Raw genomic sequence first — 20690 nt, 5'->3', positions numbered from 1 at the left:
GTATAAGAAAGCAAAGGATGGTTGTTGACTATTTTGAAAATGGCGCGCGCGCTAAAAAAAAATCGTCTGCTGCGCATGGCGAGTATATTTTGGGGTCGTTGTGCGCAGATGGCATTATGGGTAATCAGCTGCCATCTTCCCCTGGTCCCGAAGTTCAGTTGTGAACAAGCTTGATTAAAGATCAGGTGTGTGTGCGTCGTCTTCTCACGATGAATTCTACTAGTTCTTTAAGTGACGCGTGGCGGTTATAGTTTCTAGCATACCCCTGGAATCCCCGAAGTGTTCTCCCGATTGTGTGGTGGCGTTGAAAGTGTCGATATTGCTAAAATTATTCTTTTTCTTTAAAATATTTGAAATGTTTTAGTTATGTGGCTACCTGGAAATGAGTTGTTACGACAAACTCACACCATCTGAGGAGGAGGATTGTTTTACTGACACTCGTTCTACCAAGGCTTTACCAGGAGAAAACCGACTGTTGGTGCATCACTGGGGCCTATTCGAGTGTTGTCAGAAGATTATTACAACACTGCTGCCACCACCACTCCACACAATCATGTTGCCAGACCCCAGCTGAGGAGCGAGACTGCAGGTGAGGACGTCGTCTAATATCCCTTGCAGCAGTGGGAGGAGGAGGAGGAGCTGCGGCGGGGTTATCGAGTATAATTCAGCCTACGGCAACGACATAACCCTGTGCTAAAGTAGCGCTGGCGATTGTGCCAGTGGGATAAACCCTGTCACATTCAAAGAGATTTCTGTTAACCTTGTTGTCTTGCAGCAGAGGCCAGGTTTTGGTTACACTAGGCTACATGGCAACTGGATTAGCAACGGTAACCCATTGCCATTATCTGACGTTTAATCACGGTTGCTTTTATTGTCATGGAATTGTATTTATAGAAGCTGTTAAAGGCCAGAGTTTAGGAATCCATTGAATTGCAAATGGAGCATTAAAAAAAGTCACGTTATTGCACCGACTTTTGGATGTTCTCGAGCAACGGTTGTGTCAAGGTGTCTCGAACTTGTGGTTACTTAAACCAGTTCCACCTCTCGCCCTTCGAATTTTTCCTCAGTTTAGAAAATTGTTCAATATAATTCATACACAGTTATAAAAATATGATGCAGATCATTTGCGCAAAGCATACTTTAAGAATGTGATTGTAACGCGATATAATAACAAAATGTTGACGTTGTGGGGTCTCCGAATAACTCGTCCGAAACACCGCGTTCGGACTGCTTAGAGGTGTTCGATACTCTTGTTTACCCCTTAGCAACTGCTCACAGATGGCAATTGAGAATGTTGCACATCTAGTCATTGTAACGTCTTTCATTTGCTGTGAAGGCCGATACATGGGCAGTGTGCTTTGGTGCGGATTTATAGCTTTTGGGGTTATTTTGAGAAGAGTTTTTATGAAAGAATAAGGTTTTAGTTGGTTCCGTTCGTTGTCATTGCAAGGTTACGGAATGTTGTGATGAGAGTAGTGTTTCTCGTAAACAGCATGATTGTTATCTAAACAGAATTGTGTTCTTTTTCATGATTGGGCCCATCCAAGTCCAGGGGATTATTTAATGTTGTATGTGTACTGATATTTCGTGCGAAGTCTGATAAGTAAGGTATATTGTTTACATTGATATTTTTGAACAGATCTCTGCAACTATTTTTTAGTCGTATGTACTATATTTTCGTGCAATGACGGGTTTAATTTTCTGTTATACATTTCTAGCCCTTTAACGTACACTAATTGATATGGTCGTTGTTATTTGCTCTGTATCCAAGAAGTGCCGAGGTTTGTTCACATTCACAGTACAGTATATACTTGTATATAGCAAGAGGCTCCCAGCTGTACAAGAATCACGAGAGAAAAGAAATGACAGTGGGAAAGCAGGCACTGGTAATCACAGAGGTACATTTTAACCAAACCTTACTTAGGGTTTTGAATCCTCCCTAGCAGTGGGGTTTGACCCCATGAAACCTCATCTCAAACTTTTACAAAAATTTCAGGTAATGGTAATTGCAAGTACAGTATACATCTAAACCTAATTTAGTGTTGACGTGGATCTTGCCCATTTTTTTAATAACCCTCACAGCTCTGGGCTGTAATTAATGTACAGTTGACTATTGAGAAAGCTTGTCTTAAAGTTTCAGTAACCTATGTCAGTTGTGGTATGAAATAACTGAATATTTTACAGACAGTTTGGGAAACACTTCATTTTCTATCATTTGAAGCAGAAAGAAGATTAAATTGAAATTATTACAAGAAATTAGTACAAACATTTTCCACTGTAGTCCTTTATGATTATTAGAAAATGTAAGGTAGGGTTACATGTAATAAGTACCTATTGCTGAATAACCTACTTAGGCAAATAGCCTATTCATGTGGCTAGCCTATACACGTTCATAATTGATTTATAGAAAGTGACCTGTATCCTTGGATATTTAGATTTAAACATCAGTTCAAAAACATCCAGGTATGAGGATGAACAAAGCTACAACATTGTCTCTAATGTGCAGAGCAATTTCTCTCTTTTTTACCAAGTTTGTAGCATGGGGGACTTTAGTCAAGAATTGGTAATTAAGATGTAAATAAGAATATTTTCCTTAAACAAATTACCTTGACCTTTAAATTGTAAGAATCAAGTATGGTTGTACAGAAAGTCAGATATGACAAAGAGATAGTTTTGGAGTATTTATATTATATGTATCTTTTGATTCTTATACTGTGTACACAAGATTTTAAGGGCATTACAGTCAGTTGTTGCCCCTTTTATATGCAATATATACAGTAAATATAGTAATTCCAAACTTGTTTTATTGTTGATGGTGTAATGGTAAAAGGTTTGACTTTTGTGATGGTGCTTCTCTGATATGGTTTTCAGAATGCAAAAAATTGTATACTGTTATTAGTAAATTTTATGATTATCTTCAGATTTTAAATTCCTGCAAATATCTTTGCACTGTAAATCATTTATTTCCTGGTAATTTTTGAATCATTTGCTGGTTTAGCCCATCCTAAAAATTCAGCACTGATGTAGGCTAATAATTTTCCTAGTGCTTTTGCATCTTATGTTATTGGAAACTTAAAAGTACTCAGGTCATACATACTCAAATGCCAAGAATTTAAGTATATAACCAGTATTGCTCCAGAAAGCAAGATACACGGGAAACTGACAATTCATTTTACTGCCTGCAGATTTTTGGAGAATTTTGTTGTTAACAGCATTCAAGTTGTTTGTGGAAACTGATTTCCAGTTATTTTTCTACCACCTAGGCTTTACTGTATTTGTTGATTATTGCAGTTAACATTTGTTCCATTCCCCATTGTAAGTAGTCCCTTAGGATACTGTTCTGATGCCCTCTGTTTTTCTCCAGCATTCTAAATTTTGGCTTTCTCAACCATCTTACATCTCACACTTTGTCTTGTAGAACTCATCTCACCTATGTATCTAAACACTGTTCTCATTCTCACTGCCACAGTGGCTTCTCTCTCTTTCTTATAGATACTGTACTGTTTTGGCTACAGTTCTATTAGGCTAAACTCAAGAAGAGAGTTCTTCTCCTGTCAGGCAACTTTGGAGGATTGATCAGACCACTTCTTCCTATTTGTCTCTTTGAACAACATTATTTGTCACATTTTATGGTTCAGGAACTGGTTCTTTCCTTCTGCTTACAAGCTTTGGAAATCTTTTCCTGCTTGTGTGTACAGTGTTTACATTTTTTACATAGGTAATTTCTTGTTCTTAAAGATTTTTCATGTTACTTCCTTTTACTTTTTACGATGAGTCTGGGTTAGATGAGTATGTGTTTATTTACAAGTTACTATTTTGCTCTTACTGAATCTCTTAACCCTTTGGTATTTCATTGCTGTAAGATTATGTCATCCAGTTCTCAAGCATGGAGATTCTGATGACATAGAATTATAAGTATGAAAACTTGAAAATTCTTTAAAAATAATTCCCACCTAAATTATTGCTGAATGAGCAGTAAATATGAGGTGCACAAGGCATGGACAGAATGAATGAGGAGCCAGGATCTGAAATGGTTAATTGTTCTTTCTTCAAAATTAAATCTGGTGAAGAGAGCATTTGTTTATGTTGGTACCTTACTCGAATATTAAGTTCTGTGCTTTTTATGCACAGTTTCTGTCTACTTCCAGTTCTATGTCTTCCTGTTGTTTTATGTTATAACAATAAATATCAACTCTTTGGAAAGTTCAGTGTTTCAAATTTGTCTTGAGAAAGGATTTAGATTGATGAGTATGCATCAAGAAAGTTAGGTATTTTTAGTTGTGAGTGTCCAGGCACAGGAGATATGATCTAGAAACAGTTACTTAATCTTTTTTTATTACATTTCCTTCAACCAGTGTGTTGGCTGAGTGGAACTAGCATGGAGTTGAATAGGACTCAGTACTAATAAAACTCTGGACATGTCTGTACCAAATTATTCCTGTTGTTTGCATCAGCAACATTTTGTCAGATTTCATTGTACAGATTAGCCTACTGGTATTTGTGTACTAATTTACAAATACTGTATTACAGAATCTTTCATTTCATTGAAATAGTAATGAGAGAATGTGCTTTCTCCTGTTGTTGATGAGAGGAGTTGTAAAAGTTAAATGTTTTGTCCTTATTTTGTTCAGAGGCTGCTGGGCCTTCATTTTACCTTATAATAAGAATTGCAGTACAGAAAGAACTTATCTCTGGATTGGTTTTGGAATATGGTAATGTTGTCAGTGATGTACTGCCAGATACCCTACCACTGTTGTTTTCAAATCAGTACTGAAGTCCTGCACCTTCAGAGAACTTTAAGCTTTTAGGGAGAGACGTAGACCTACCATTCCTCACATGTATTATGTTGGAAGTACAATATTGGGATGCCGCCTCAATCTTTTATGAGTGTCTTTGATCCTTTTATTTTGGATCAGTATCCAAACTATAGAAGATAGGTGAAATCTCTGTACTATATAAAACTTGCATTCTTCCTTATAAATTGTTCCCTTATTTTGGATTGTTTTTGTCTTTGAGAAGTGTATCAAATGCCCTCAATTATCCCCTACTGTCATCATAGAAATGCTTTGTGCTTTTTATTGTTGTTGACCTGAATATGTTAACTAAGGAGCACACTGGCTGGAAGTAGGGATTGAAAAGGCAATAAGAAAATTGCTGTAGCCAGGACAAAATGGAAGGAGACTGGACAATGAAAATATATACTGTAAATAGAGAAAGCAGTTTTATGATAGGATATATAGGGCTTGTACTACTCAATCTAACAGAAACTTGGAGAAGATTTTGAGATGTGATCATACACTAAGGTTCATTACCAACATTGGGTCGGAAGATTGTAATATAAATGAGGGAGGAGCAGAGAGATATAGCTGGAAAATTGAGATCTCAAAGATCGTGATGGTTTGGACATATGATGACAAAAGATGAAAAACAATTTGTCAGAGGAAGTACATAGTATGGGGGTTTAGGTGGAAATTAAAGATCTTGCACATCTAACCTAAAAAGGGAAAATACTGTAAGACATAAAACATTAATGATGAGGATGATGGACAATCCTGTCATGATACTGTGTATAAACCCCTTCCAGTATCCACAGAGTGAGTAATAAGCAGCATTTAACAAGATCACAGCAGACTTACGTAGAAGAGGACCCTTTTTTGTGGGTACTCTATAGCAAATTACACCCATTTCCTCAAATTTTGTGTACCTAGTTATTAATTACATGTAGCCTAGCTATTCTATTTTACACTCATAGACTTTTGCTCCAGTTACACATTAACACATTCACATAGGGCTTCTATTTATTGGAAGTGTAAGGCCGTTAGGAGAAGCTTATGGCCATTTTGCCTGTTGTGTGGGAATTTATGTTCTTATGAATAGTGTTTCCCAGTCACTTTCAACCAAGTTTGGTAGATATGACTGTAAATTGTGACCAGATAAGGAATAATGTTATGGATTCAAGGAGATGATTTGCTCTTATTTTAACTTTACCTACTTTCCCTCTTTGCAGGTAAGGTTGAGATTTTGACAAGAGTAGCGCAAAGAAGAGGGAACAAAAGTGTCACTCTTTATTGTTTTAATGTCAGGAGTATAAAATGTATAGCCAATATGCAAGAATGTATTGTGTATGGCAGAAGTGCTAGGGTGAAAGGAAATTTACCATTGCATATGTCTTTCTCTGGCACAGGGTCAAGCAATCATCCAGTAACTATGAAGGCAACATTGAGGAAACCACTGAAAGTTCGTCAAACTAGGGATGAGAGTTTGTGATCTTTACCAACATTCAGGAGTAGCTCTAGGATATGTCTAGTTTGGACTCTTCACTTCCAAAATCAGATCCCATACTCACTTGGCAGCAGTAGCATGGGCCATTAGGTGCTTGTGCATTATAGGTTACTGAGCATTGAAGACAGCTGAAGTCACAATCAAGCCAGGATGGTTTCAGAACATTCTGAGGAATTTTTTATGCTGCTACATTATCTGTAGTTCATACAGTCTTTTACCACTCAGGTCAGGTTGTTAACAGATTACCCTAATGAGGATATTCACCAAATCTGAAAAATAATCCTTTAGCAGCAAGTGACAATAACTCAGCCCATGGATATGATCCTTATCGGAGTAATACAGTAATTGCTAGGGTTATTTTTACTTTTCAGGGTTGCAGATGTGCAAGACCTGTAAGGATGCATCATCAACATAACTTCTTCAAGGAGGTTTTAGAATTATATGAGAACTAATTAGGCTAAACTGTAATGGAATCACAGGTTGCAGCACTCCAAAAAGAAATCCAATTGGGTTACTTCGTAGAAGACCATTGCCATTTGGTTACTGATCCCCATACTAAATGTGCAACGTAAGGGAACAAGTTTTATCCAGAGTATCAAGGAGGGAATAGATAAAGGTTCTACAGCACTTATCATCTCATTTTCAGCCAGCGGGTAATGAATTTCTGTAGAATACCCAGCGAGCTTAAAAAACACATGGTAGTCTCTATGCTCTTCTAGAGCTACCAGAAAAGTGGTGATGCATTTACAGTGATGGTCACATATATGACCAGTTTGAGGAAACAAGGGATTCTGGAGCATTGGCTCATAACTTCCATAAATGACCAGAGAAAGGAGACTGAGGAGTAGCTGAAGTTCTTTAATACTTTCCTGGCATATCAAAACATATTTAGGGTTGAGACATTGGTGTCTGTGCAGGTGTCAATCAAGGAAGGAACTAAATGCCCCCACCCTCAAAGTAGTACCGAAACATGCACATTTGCAGGTGTTGTGTACCAATCTTCTTGTCATTTATGGTTTCTTTATGACTGCTTTTGGTATATTTAGCAAGGTTGCTAAATGACAACAGCTACAAAGACGACTGATGCCACAAGCTAATTCAACCTTAAACTTTTCAAACTTTTCACATGTAGTTTAAAGATATATACAGTATATATATATATATATATATATATATATATATATATATATATATATATATAGGCTATGTATGTGTGTGTGTGTGTGTATATATATATATATATATATATATATATATATATATATATATATATATATATATATATATATATATATATATATGAAAAAGACAAGTTTAGGTCTATCTAACCTGTTAGGGTGCTCAGTGTCATATATGCCAGGAAGGATATAAAATGTTGACCATCAGCTGCCCAGGAAGTGGTTCGTAGTAAAGAGGGGCAGTCAGTAAGAGGTGAAGGTGGTGGATGGATGTAGACAACCTGGTTACCAGAAGTGTCTTGTGATGAATATCACAATGTTCACATATGTGGAGAATAAAACGCCATTAGATGAAATGGTGTAAGAAAGTGTACTAGATAGCCTAGGCTATATCAGTAGTCCTGGGTGATTTAATGACATCCAAATTTCACAGTGATTCTCCACCCAGTTTATTTGGAGATAGTAGTCAGAATCTCCTGATATTGGCTAGAAGCTTCCCATTTATTCCTTATCGTCACTTAATCCAGCAGTGTTAAAGATATATTCCCTTTTTCTCATTGTCAATAACACTGGTCAGCAAATTTAAGATATCTAAGAACTGTAATAAATCTTATTATGAATCCAACTCTAGTTTGTGGCATCATTTAGTCTACTATGAAGATTATATATGAGAGACACAGGTAATCAAAGCAGTGATCACTGATCAAGTATTCACAGATATCATTTACCAACTTGACATTGATCTCCTTCACAAGTACAGTACCTGTTGAGCCACAGTAAAAATACATTTTGCACTGTCTGCAACTTTATCTATAGTTTTAATTTTTTCTTTTCATTTCTTACTCTTGACTGTTTGAGTGTCTCTCCCAATCACCATGTAAGGCTATCTCAGTCCCTTAGATTATTTTACTCATTTTTTAGATGTAACTTTGCTCACATAGGGCTTAATTTCAAGCAAGAGTTTTGTATCTGGAAGACATGAAATGGATTTATGTAATATTACTTGTCAAGGTACAGTCTAGAGTGTAATTTTTTCCTTAAGAACAATACCATACAATAGAAAAAACAATTAAGTTTAAGGCAGTCTACCTCCATGTACTGTATATGGAAATCAGAGCAGTACAGTACATAAGTGCATAAATTAGAACAGTACCTAAGTTTAAATCACTTGGTTTAGTTACTTGTGGGGTCCTGTAAATTAAGATGCTATTGATATATTTCATAAAAACAGGTGGGTCACAGGTACTTCTAGTATCTAAAAACAGGTTGACTATTCAATAGTTATTCCTGTACAGATGATTGCCTAAGGGGATGAAACGTAAAATGAATGAAAAATGGGACCTCGGGTGCCTTGCCGTACTATTAACTGTTAAAGGTTTCATTTGATATTTTTGAAATTGTTGAAATTCATTTAGCCTACTTCTTTGACTGATACAATTAGCAGTACGGTATAACCTTGAAACCTTCATTTTCAGTGATTTATTTATAATATACTGATATCTCTATCAGGAAGATAGCCCAACATACAGCAGCTTTTGAATGTTTCATATTAAAATAATAACTGATGGAGAAAAATACTGATGTGCTTTTTATATCTGAGGAAATGATGTAGCCCAGCTGACAAACAGTAATGTGTTCTCAGTTTGGTAGGCTCAGCAAACCTCTGTCTGACTTGAGATCATCAACACCTGCAACCTTTCACTAGCCTAATTTTAGATGTTTGAGGGGTCATAGTTACTGTTGAGATTGTTATGAGTTTTTAAGAATTTGAAAAAGTTGTCCCTTGAAATGTTTCATATGAAACTTTGAATGTTTTCCAGGAGTTTTATACAACACGTATGAGTTTAGGAAATATATAGGGCCTAGCTAATTACTGTAGCCTGTTCGTTAAACTCTGGTAAGTTACTGTAATGCAAAAAATAAGTGCAATAATATGTCTAAATTCTTGACAAGGTTTTCATAATGTAAACAGCAGCTACTATAAATATTTTGATGCTCTTCTAATTGTTATATATGTATACCAGTACTAGTACATGCGCTGAATAATCCTGATGGGTTCCGGTGCTTGGTCTTCAAGACCTAAATTTCATAATCATTCAGTACTGGTACAGACCCCAATTGTGAAGGTAGGCCTATATGTGAGGTTTTAGGTTTAGTATTGTAGTTGCCCTCTGCCAAGTGATGGTAAATGTGCTGGTGAAGTGGATAACAGAAGGGCCAAACTCGTGTTTGGCTTCCAGTTGGGTCCCAGTTTGTTTTAAGTTTACTTTCTATTTGCAGGTTTTGCCCTTGGTAATGATTTTGCTGTTTGTATGCCATTGCAACATTTTGGAAACAGACCATGAACTGTTTTTGGGTTTAGTCATAACTCTTTGGAGTGCACATTTGTGACTTTTTAAGTGATCCTTGTAAAGTTTTTGTCAACATTTGGGTTTTGAAAGTATTTTGATTAAACAGTGGAGTGTCTAGAGGTAAAATTTATAAGATTTAGATCTTTTTTAGTCAGTGGAACATCTGCAATGGAAGGTACTGGCATATGCTTCAGCATTGGTTATGGTTTTCATGGGCACAGGATTATGTAAAGTTCCATATGCAACAGCTGTTTGTCACAAGCTGCAACTACTTCTCAGCTTAATCCTTAGTTAATGTGCAGTTTTTCGTGACCCTTTATCAGCCTCTCATGTCTTTTTGAATGCTGTCTCTGTATCTTTCAGCAGAGGTTGCAAACTGTTCAGGCATATTTTGAATGGCAATCAGTAATATTTTCAACAAGACTGCTAATTTAAATAAAGAGCCAAAACTTATCAAATTGGAAGTTAGATGCAAAAGATTGTGTTTCTACTAATCAGAATTGAGTTCTACATCATGTAAGAATTTTATTTAAAAAATTAAGTTAGCGCTTCCATAGTTTTGTGTAGGTGATAAGCCCCGCCCACCAACGGAAGTGCTGGAAATGACCTAGCAGAAAACCTCATTCTGTTTCTGCCGGCTCTTGAGTAACATCGGGGTTGTAGCTGCAGCTTTTGTTTACTGATTTTCAGTTGTATGGCTGGATTTTGGTGAAGTATTAGTGCTTATTTAAGTAGCCTTCAAGTTTTAATAGCTTTCAGGATAATTTTTTCTAGTTCTTTGGTTATTATCATGTCTAGTTCAAGCTCATCTGTTTTTGCTATTGTAGCGAAAGTTGCAAACCAGATTAATCAGTCCTCATATGATTCTCATAAAATTTGCAGTAAATCTAGGCAGAAATATACTAGGGAGAAAACTTGTGCTAAATATTATGGTTAGCAAGAGTTAGAGAGGGATAGAAAGGAAAGCGGCCTCTAGAGTCGAGAAACGAGCTTCCCTTAGCCTAGACGTCTACCCTAGCCTAGGCTAGAAGATAGCTCTGCTATTCCTTCTTACCCCCCTTCCTGCCCTTTTTCTCCTGCTTTTAGCCCTCCTATTTTTAATCCACCTACTCCTGTGCCTGGCTCCCTTGCTTAAGGTATGGCCTACTTACCTTTTTTTTTTTATTTTCCTGACCCTTACCATTGCCAGTCTCGAGTCTAGGTTTAACAAGAAACAACCTAGTAGTGATACAGTGAAATGGAGGAGGTGGCTGCTCGTCCTGCTGATTCTCCTAGACGAAGGTCCTTGTCATACTCCCCTAAACCTGGGAGGAGTCATACCGGAGGTCCAAGGGAGGTCGGTGGGGTTTGCCCTTGGGTAGTTGCCCCCTCAGTCGAACCTGTTGTGGATTCCCAGGTATTGGCGGACAGCCACGGAAAGGCATCTTGACAGGAGAAAGTGTTGCGCAAGTGGAGGAGGTGGCTGCTCATCCCACCGGTGCTCCTAGATGAAGGTCCCTGTACTCCCCTGAACCTGAGAGGAGTCATACCAGAAGTTCAAGGGAGGTTGGTGGGGTTTGCCCAAGGGTAATCGCACTCTCAGTCAAGCCTATTGAACAGTCTCAGGCTTTGACAGACAGCTGTCAGAAAGGCGTCTGTGTGGATGTGTGTCAGTTGTCGTCCGACTCTCATGACTCCAACCTGGACTTGGAAAGGGCCTTTCTAGATTTGGCGCTTTCTAGATTTGCTCTCTCACTGCCCTGTTAACATTGAAGAGGCAAGCACATGGGACAGCAGATTATTTCTCTGCTGGCTGCTCTTCTCCACGCCAATATTTGGATCTTAGTGCCCAACGATCCCTTGCAGGTGCCTGTGGTCTTCATTCAAGCACCCATCTCTTCATGAGCGTCTGCCACCAGTTTCAGAGTGCCTGGCACCAGGTTGAAGATTGCAATGGTTTGTGGAGACTTCACCTCAGACTGGCTAGGAGTCCTTTTTCATGCAGACAAACCATCAGGGATGGCTCTCTTGAACTTGCAGCTCTTTTCTCTTTGTGGGTTTTGAAGGAAAGATTTTTGGTGCTCCTGTTCCACTAAAGGAGTCACTTGGACCCAGAAGTTGGACCTTCATTAGAAATTGACTTAGGATTTTTTGGTGCATTCTTCCAAATGCCCCAAGGATTCATCTGCGTTTGTTTTTAAGACGGTCTCTCCCCTCCAGCGACATCCCTTTCGTGGGAGTAAGCCAAAGTCCAGTCTAGGACCCACTCCAGTGCCTGCTTCTCGATCAGAAAGTTTCCGGGATGTGGTCTCCGGAGGAGCAGAACCTTCACATCAATGTCAGAGAGCTAAAAGCTATTCACTTAGGGCTTCAGTGCTTCTTGACCCTAGTTCACAACAAGACTGTGGCAATCCATTCAGACAATACCACAGCCCTAATGTATATGTGAAGTGAGGCGGCTGTCACTTTTTTTCTCTCTGCCAGACAGCAAGAGACCTTCTACTGTGGACAGATCAAATTGAGTGAGCCTAGTCACTTGATTTGGTTCCCTTGGGCAGTTTTCCAAAGCTGATGTCTCAGACTCAACATCTCTTCTTCTGAGACGTCTGTGATTAAATTTTGGATTTCCTTCTTTATCCGAGATGTAGGAATCTCTCATCCTCCAACATTAAGGGGTTTCAAGCTGTGTTTAGCTCAGTGTTTAAACACGGGTCCTGAATCTTGCGGATATTAGTCCCAAAGGAAAGGAAGATCTGGTCTCCTGGAACCTGGACATTGTGTTGACTTGGCTGACAGGTCCCACTTTTCAAGCCCTTTGTTCTTCTTCTCTGAGAAACCTTACTCAGAAGACTCTCTTCCTCACGGTCTTGTCTACTGCTAACATACTAACGAGTTCCAAGATATAGATAAAGGGTAAGTTTTTTTATAAGGAAATGCAGTTAGCTTCTTTACCCTTTGATTTTTAGCCAAAAACAAGGACCCTTCCAAGCCCTGGCTCTGTCCTTTCTCCATTAAGACCTTAACAGATACCTTGGCTCTGAGGAAGAAGAGAGAGTTCTTTGTCCTGCTAGGGCTTTAAGGTATTAACTGAGCATGACTGAGAAGATCATAGGACCATCCAGTAACCTTTGGTGCTCTATCAAGAACCTGTCTTGCTCTCCGACTAAGAACGCATTGCCCTTCTTTGTCAGAGACTTAATTTCTGAGGCACACTCTCAGATTCAGGAGGGCATTTTGCCTATTTTTACAGTAAAAGCTCATGACGTCAGGACAGTCTCTACCTTATTAGCTTCCAGGCACATATGTCACTCACTTCCATTCTGCAGTCGCTCTACTGGAAGTGCAAACCAATCTTCGCATCTCACTGTTTGAAAGAAATTGAAACTGTTTGAAAATTGCAGTACCTTGGGGTCATTATCAGTGGCTGGCATGTTACTGGGTGAGGAAGCATAGGAATCTCTTTTCCCCTACTATCTCTTCGCCTTAAAGTTGGGTGTCGAATTTTCAAGAGCCCGGGGGTACAGTGTACCTGTAGTACCCACCATTCTCAATGAATGGGGTGTGGTGTTGTCTGGTTGTTTTTATTGTGGAACTGTGCCCAGGGCAAGGGCACTTCTTGAGGCTTTGCTAGCCATTGGATATATCCCTCACTGCAAAGCTCTCACCTAAGCAGAGGCGCTCCATGGTTATACGGTACCGCCACACCACTAGAGGTTAAGATGAGCACCAACCGGAGGCAGTAATCACTGCAGTAGCTCTCTTACCAAGTAAGGAAATGACAAGCATTGTCATTAATGCCAGCAATTTTTCTATTTCAAAGTCATTACCATAACTTAATGTTTTGGGGTAGAATATTTCCATACATCCCACCCCCTGTCAGTGTGGGATTTATCTATGTAATTACTTGTTAAGTTACTTATATGAAAATGTTATTTCATGATAAAATTAAGTTTCATATATACAGTACTTGCCAAGTAATTATGGGTTGGAGCCCTCCCTCCTCCCCTCTCATGGACAAAATGACACAAACAGAATGAGGATGTCTGCTAAGTCGTTTTCAGCACTCCTGTTGTTGGGCGGGGCTTGTCACCTAAACTAAACTACTGTATTGAAGCGCTACCGCGATTTTTTAAATAAAGGCCGCTGTGCAAGTTAATTACTTGGTAAGTACAGTATAAATGAAACTTAATTTTATCATGAAATAACATTTTTGTTCATTTATGGTGGTGTTTAAATGTTATATGTTTTCATGATTCACTCTTGACGAAGTGCTATTAAATAATAGCATCCTAACAGCTTTACTACCCTTTCCATTCCATATTTGGATTGGCTTTACCTTTGTTATTAGTTAAGTTACCTTTGTTATTAGTTAAGTCTCAAGAAAATTCCTTATGGTTCCTTGGTAGGTAGAGGGTATGATGAACTGTTATGGTTGGTAGTTTTCCAGGTATGCCAAGAAGGAAAGTGAATAGAGTACTGATTACATTTAGTAGAGTGTATCCAATCTCAGTGATTGGGTATACCAAGCGCTCAACTTTTTCTTGTAGCGTAATACACTTTTGTTCTTTATTTTAGTAAGGTATTGTTCAAAGTAATGAGAAATTTGCAATTTTAGTCAACCTGGGTCAGTGGTCTCCAGGTCACAGACTAGACCTTTCTGCATCACCTTATGTAATCAGTTATTTCTCTTGGTAAGTTCAATATTCATTGTGGTGTCCCAAGTGAACCTCTGTAATATACTTAAAAAACATTATAAGTGTCTAAACACATTAAACAAAAAGCAACATTGTGAACTCTGATGATGAGCAGTGAAAAACAAACGAAACCATTAATCACTGCTCAGCTGTCACATAACAGCTACCCAAGTGACACATGATATATGTGCTTTTACAAAATAAGCACCATCCTACTTGGTTGCCTTTTAGGTCATAACACCCTGGGTACTGCAATGTAATTCTTCAAATTAACTCACCCTTTATGCATTCCTAACGTGATTCCTTGAAAGGGAAGTCCATCCATGGAACTAAAATTGAGGAAGTGCTTGTATTTCTTTGGAAGAAAGTTTGCTTTAGTGGACTGTCTGGCCAAGTAACTTCAGCATCGTTGAGTGCATCTGGAACTTGTACAAGGCAGGTTAAGTCAATGGGATTTCTTCTAAGAGGCCAGTTGCAAGGGGCTGTTTGTGGGAGCTAGTACAGTAAGTCCTTGGTCACCCTCTGAAACTAAACTCGAAGAAGAAAAGTACTAGGGACAAATTTCCAAATAACTCCATTAAGGATAGCTTTATCTTCATATACAAACTACTTTCATTTTCTAGACTTACATTTGTGTGAGTAGTTGAGACTTCAGTTTAAAACAAAATTCCACAAACCTGCCCACTGATGAATCTCGCTTAAACTCTGCCAGAAAGGATCTTGCAAGTTAATGTTACAAACACAATCAACACATTACTTGGTTGCCAGTTGGTTAAAAAATGGAAATTAGATGAAGCATTTCTATATGACTTATGAACTATAAAATTCATATACTGTATAGGCTACAGAAGAGCTATGTCATTAGCCATGTCAGAGGTAGTAATAAAATCAGTGTGCAAGTCTGTAAGTATTTAGATCTCAGTGGAAGATGAGAGGAAATTATATGAGAGAAAAAGAAGAAGAATGAAGGCCTCTTGCCATTTGGAACGAAGACAAAATACAAGTGGGAGATAAAGCAGTTTGTGTTAGTTATCCCGATTCATCCAATCAAACTTGAGGCCTTCCGGAAAAAGATGTAAATGTCAATTTTGTTTGTGTGTGTGTGTATCAAATATCTAATTAAATTCCTAAATAGGGTGTTTGCGTCATGACAAGCGAAAAAGTATTTATTAATAAAGCCAGGCTTAACCCGAATGAAACTACCAGTACGTCTTGAAAGGTGGGAGATGGTAAAAAAAAAACGGGAAACGGAGCAAGGAGAGACTTAGCCTACAAAACTTGGCATGAATGCTAGAATATAGTAAACTTGTGAAAGAAGGTTGACTAATGAAAAATACTCATTTTCTGCTCCAATGTAGGACTAAATGTTTTAACTGAGCGTTTATGTTTGTTATTCATCAGTTTCAGCTGAAGTTAACGTCATTAGGTTTGATAGCATAGGCTACACCGATGTTGTTATTAAATCCGTCAGTCATAGGGATCTAAGTGTACAATTTGCTTTCGAAGTTGACAGTGTCTGTCCATTGCTGATGTGGTTAAGTATGGCCTATATTTCGCTGTAGATGAGCTTTTGGCAAGATTAGCTTTCTTTTTTTTTCTACAACTTGTCACGGTTAGTGGGAAGTACAATATTAGAAGAAGATATGTCTGGAAATTAATTACGTGAATAGGATTCTCAGGTTCATCTTGATCAAAATTTGGTAAGGTTGGCCCTTGTTAAGAGGAACAGGAAGCTCCAGTGTGACTAGAATTTTAGAAAGATTGATTGAACCCAGCCGTATACTCTTTTGGTCTTCATTGCCACATTCCTGGCATGAAATACGACCTACCATTTTTTTATGGCTTCATATTTTTCTTTTACTCAATGGACATTGTAATGTATGGTTTCCTCCGATTGTGGGGGCTGTACAGTCCGTGGACTGGAGTGCTGCTCAGTTTGGGGCCATGTATGGCGATTTTTTCTAGTAATTTCAAGAGCCAGTTTCTTTATGTTGTTTTTCATATTTTCAATTATACCTTCTATTTGCTCATGCCTGTATGTTTGTTTATTTTGTGTCTGGTATTTTCATAGGTATTTTACCATTCTTTTGTTCTCGTTTTTCACAAAGACCACCTTGTCTAGAGATTTTTTTCATTTTACTTGTTTCCAGGGAATGAGCCCATGACGCGAGTAAGAAATAATGTCAAGAATTGGAGTCCCTTATGTAAAAGTGATTCTCAGTTTCTGATAAAACTTGTCCAGTGCCAATAATTTTACATAAATCTCCATGTAGCTCGAGTATCCAGTCGGGTATCCCCTCGGGCACGAAGCAGGACGTTTCCCCAGATCCGTGGTTTCCTTTGTCGGTAATATTAGCTATATCTTAATCTGAAATATTAAAATATTGATAGGTTGTTGGTTTGATACATTATATTCCAATGAGGCGAAGTTCTCACTATTAACTTGAGTAAACTCAATGAACATGGATACATGAATAAACTTCAAAAATATTAATATCATTAGTTGTAAAAGGCATGCGAATAAGACATAATTAGACGAAATTTAATTTAGTTTTGTTAGCAACATAAGGAATTCAGTGTTTGGAATGACGTCCAAAGTTAGCTATTGTAAAGAAATGGTAATTTCATAAGTCAAACTCCACGAAAATCTGAAGGAAACGCGCCAGTGACCTGTGAAAGAATTAGCAGGATCATTTGAGAGCACAAGCCACAGTCAACCTCACACTGACAGCTTGTTAGATAACCTTACTCTCGAAGAAGCACAAACAGTCGGTACTGTTAGCAGTGGCCTTTTTCCAAGTTCTGGAATGAATAGTCCAGCGGCTGAACATTCCTTTAAGGTTTCAGCTGAACTTGAAGGGCCTGGAATAGTTGCCTCACACACATGGAACTATTCCGTGATATGTCTGAATAGACTATTCTACTTTTCATCTGAACCAGTTCTGTTTCTACCTGGAGTTTATTTGTAGAGTCATTTGATCTTGCGAAGAAACATCTTTATTATCATACGCTGGTGGCTGTCAGTTTGATCATTTCTCCTCATTGCCTGCTTCAAGCATTCTTGATAATCTCCTTTTAGTTGTCTCCATAAGGGTATCCTTAATTGCTAATGCTGGAAGTCCGCTCTCAGTTATTTTATTGTTTTCTACAATGAAGATATTTTAAAATGTCTTTGAGGGATTTGCTTCTCCTTTCATTGATTCATCTTGTGGGGTTATAACTTTTGTACCCGCATTCCTCCCCTTGATAGTGTAACCGAGGGCAATATAAAGTAAATATAAAAGGAAATTACTTTATAATTATAGGTAAACTTTACGAATATAAACATAAAGGTCAAAACAAAGAGTGGAGGGTGTTCACAAGTTACTGCTTTTGGTAATTTTCTCTTTCTGTTTTTCCCCGGGGGCGGTGGTGTGCCGTCAGTGCACCTCACGTTGTGCACTGTAGGCAGTACTGAAGATTGTCTGAAACGTTCTCTCGGTCTCAAGCTGCGCTCGCTCTTCAGTCTTACGTCCATTTCCGCTTCCTCTCTTCCAGCTAGCTGTCCAGCCGCTCCAACTCTCTCATAATAAAATTAAATCATCTTTCTTTTTTCATATATGATTCTGTATTAATTTTCCTTTCTTATTCTATTTTTATTTTTCAGTTTTTCTTTGAGAATTGAGGAATTAAAGAGATAGAGAGAGAGAGAGCAAGCACATTTCACGGTGGACCTTGTGTTTGTTTTTCTTTGAGGACTGCTGCAATGGCTTAGGTGTCACTATAGAACTTTCGTACCCGCATTGATCATCATGGTCATATTTTCTGCATTGGTGAAGTTGTTCCGTGTCCAAGGGAGAAAAAGAGCTATAAAATGTAAGGCGTTAAGAAAGACTATACAGTTTCAGCTGGTGGCTTTGGAGTCGCCAGATGTCACGAAATCTCGGAGTCGCGAATGAATTGTTTTTCTACTGACCTCAAACACGCCTTTGCAACCCGGCGCAATTAATGAGTTGTAAAGGCTCTTCATCCCCGGCGTTGCATGTTTCGAGATTTAGCACTCAATTAGCTGGCGAAGGAGCGATAAACGTCTCGTTCGTTTCGTTTGGCGGACTCTTGAGAAAGATTTAGTACCGCTCATCTTCTCTCCCTTTGCGAGTTTCTTGCGAGTTTGCTCACTATTCGTTTTGGCGACGCTGTCCCCCCCACCCCTCCCCCACCCTCCCCCTGGGTTGTGCTTGCTTTGGAAGGGATACAGCCACGTCGGGGGTTGGGGGAGGGGAGTCGAGATGTGACACGTAAATCTCTTGTGATTTTGATGTACTTGCTCATTGTACGTTTATCCCTCCCAATCAAGATAGTTGTAAGCATATTGTATTTGTATTTATAAGAGCTCATGATGTTAGTTGATTCCCACCGAAATCTAAAATAATGAATAGTTCTGCTGAGAATATAAAATTACATTTCTTGAGAAACAAAGCCCACATTATTATTATTATTATTATTATTATTATTATTATTATTATTATTATTATTATTATTATTATTATTATTGTCACGGAGTAGGCCATAGGTTTCTGTGACGATTTTCTTTGGCTCAGACTGGTCGCTTGCACACCCTTGTTATATAATTTTATATATTTTGTGTGTGAGCAAGTGCTTACCTGATGTGGCTGCTTTTGGAAAATCCTGTAGATGCGTTTGAACGGACCTGTTATCTTCACTTCCACTTCATTCATCAGCTTGATAAGTGGCCTTTAGACTTGTTTTCACTCACTTTATGATTCAGGTTTTCATGACTTGTAACCTCTCTCGGCCCTCGTCCTTGTTTTAATTTTTCCTCGGGCCTGAGCGAGATAAGGGCATTAGATTGTCCGTCCTATTGATCACTTCTCATTACCTATTGTTGCGTAGGATATCTATTGTTGGAGTTTCGTGTCTTTATCATTAACTTTTACTAAGAATCACTGCCTATTATTGTGTGGTTATCCCTTGTTGCTTCTTCTGTCCAGGATCGGATTCAAATTTTAGCTGGCTTTTTTCAAGTCCACCTTGTAGCTTTTTTTCATTGTTACTTAAATTGTTTTAAATTTAATGATTTTTTACCCTAATCTTGGACTCAAGGACCCCACTCTTATTTTCTTAATCAAAGATTGAAATGCTTTAAAGGTTTTTGCAAATAGAAAGTTAGTTTAAAATAAGTCTGGCGACTGAAAGCTACTTCGGTATGCTTTAAATAGCAATTCTAGCGTGTAATGGGTAACACATGTAGTATTTAGATTGGGCGCTGAGCTCTGCCTTTTTTGTGATGCGCCTTTTAGAATTTGCAAGTTTAGAGCAGCTGTGTTTACTTCAGGTGTAATGAGATGCTGACGTGTTGGTCTGCGGTTAATCTGTTCTGCTGATGACTTACTTGTTTATGATTCTATTCAACGGAGGAAGTGTGACGTGTTTCGAAAATGGAATACTGCGGATCTTTCTTGTTTATATGGACCTTTTGTGTAAAAGCCAATAGATCGATTATAATTAAATGTAACTGATAATAACGTACGGGTATTAAATAAATAAGCATACGTAAGCAAATAACAGTTAATTGGTAGATTAGTGTTATCACGACTTATGAGGATTTACGTTACTAGTGTTACTCGGGTCATCTTCCATAACATAGCCATTGAGTGTACATTGAATGAAACTTAGGATCTGAAAGCTTTATCAACAGTCTGGATTCTTATCTACTTTCCAGGTTTTTCTAGTCGGAGCCTTCGGTACGAAAGGACATTCCAGATCCCAACCTATTTTCAGTAAACATGCTGTTATGCGGAAGTATGGCACATACGAGGCAGGGGGTTAGCTAGAGGCTTTCCAAGGACTTCGGGTTGACGAAGATGCTTTTAAGTGTAATGAAAGCAGTATAGCGTGAAAGTGGTATTAATGACAATTAGATACAAAGCTCTTGCAGTATTAAGAAATATTTTCTCACAAGCAGTCGGTATTCGGTATGAGATTAAAGCGGGTGTTAGTGGAATAGTAGAGCCTGTTTGCCTGTCGTTCAAATTAGAAATTTGATTTGATAGAAGAAACGGTGAATTGCATTATGCTTAAATGGAAATACACAAGCCGTCTTTTTAGAATAATAAAAGGGTAAAGAACTCTTGGCTTTTGTATTTTCTTCATCCGGGTATGTAGGAGCTCATTATTGTTGTATTCTTTCACTATAGGTCTACAAT

The 20690-nt window shown here is 38.2% G+C and overlaps 1 protein-coding gene across 2 annotated transcripts in view; it reads left to right on the top strand.

Moving 5' to 3' along the window:
* Positions 1 to 156: 156 nt before the first annotated feature.
* LOC136856674 (uncharacterized) overlaps positions 157 to 20690 on the top strand; it is a 505300-nt gene continuing 484766 nt past the window's right edge. For both annotated transcript variants that reach the window (XR_010858454.1, XM_067134732.1), the window contains exon 1: positions 157 to 589. The gene's annotated coding sequence lies outside the window, so the exon portion shown is untranslated. The remainder of the gene's footprint in view (positions 590 to 20690) is intronic.

Source organism: Macrobrachium rosenbergii, chromosome 36 (genome assembly GCF_040412425.1).
Source record: "Macrobrachium rosenbergii isolate ZJJX-2024 chromosome 36, ASM4041242v1, whole genome shotgun sequence".
NCBI classification, from domain to species: Eukaryota; Metazoa; Arthropoda; class Malacostraca; order Decapoda; family Palaemonidae; genus Macrobrachium; species Macrobrachium rosenbergii.
Note: the sequence above shows the minus strand (reverse complement) of the source record. Positions and strands in the feature narration are given on the sequence as shown.